The sequence below is a fragment of the Orycteropus afer genome, unplaced genomic scaffold (genome assembly GCF_000298275.1).
Source record: "Orycteropus afer afer isolate SDZICR_OR568_19922 unplaced genomic scaffold, OryAfe1.0 scaffold00170, whole genome shotgun sequence".
Lineage (NCBI taxonomy): Eukaryota > Metazoa > Chordata > Mammalia > Tubulidentata > Orycteropodidae > Orycteropus > Orycteropus afer.
Window position 1 is genome coordinate 6911876 of NW_006921757.1, and position 1196 is coordinate 6913071.

Consider the following 1196-nt stretch of genomic DNA (forward strand, 5'->3'; position numbering starts at 1 on the left):
CCCTGATGCATCCACTCTGCTTTATTTATACATAAGTGTATGATTACATCATTATTCTTGATATTTCTTTAAAGCAATCAAGTATTCAATCAAATATTGTTTTACAGTAAAATCAAATATTTCCTTATAACAATCAGTTATTAATTTAAAGTTTTACTCTTTCCCATACCCAAAAGCATTTTCCCATGTCCAAATGTATTGAATAATTAATTAGGTTAATATCTCTTACAAGATCAGCAAATAATCACTAAGATACCTCATTCTAAAATATAACATGATTGTTAAGGTACATGATTCTAACAATGGTTTCTAAGGTATACTATTCTTTGGGCAAAATGTTACTCCAGGGAAACAGGTTAGCAACATTATGCTGGGGCAACATTCTGCCCCAGGAACACAAAGCTGAAGCCAAGCATTCAACCATAAGAGAGGCCTTGCCATCTCTTAAAGCAATCATTCAATCATACATCTCTTAACTGTAATTAGAACATGTGGCTTGCAATCATGTTCTTTTGAGGGTCTTTTTCTTGGTCTCTGACACTTGATAATCTATTTATGCCATGAATTAGGGCCTCTAAATTTGTCCCTTAGGAACTTTTTAGGTTTAGGTTTCATGTTTAAGTCTTTGATCCATCTGGAGTTAGTTTTTGTGTGTGGTGTGAGGTACAGATCTTGTTTCATTTTTTTGCAAATGGATACCAGTTTTGCTAGTAGAATTGAATCAATGGAAGATAGAATTAGTGAGATTGAAGACAAATACCTGAATACTTCTTTGGAAAGGGATCAATCAGAAAAAAGATCAAACAAAATGAAGAAAACCTAAGATTCATGTGGGATACCATAAAAAAGAATAACCTATGTGTAACTGGAATTCCAGAACAGGGAGAGAAAAATAAAACCACCAAGAAAATTGTCCGAGATTTGTTGGAAGAGAATTTCCCTGATATGATGAAAGATAAGAATGTATCCATTCAGGAAGTCCAACAAGCCTCAAACAGGATAGACTCTTGCCCTTTCAATTTGTTATCTATTTCTGCATTTGTTAAACAGACAATCTCTTTCTCATTTAGTGGATTTCAGCCCTTTGTCAAAGATCTGCTGATGGTCAATGGATCTATTTCTGGTTTCTCAATTCTATTACTTTGGTCCATGTGTCTGTCATTGTACCAATACCAGACAGTTTTGACTACTGTGGC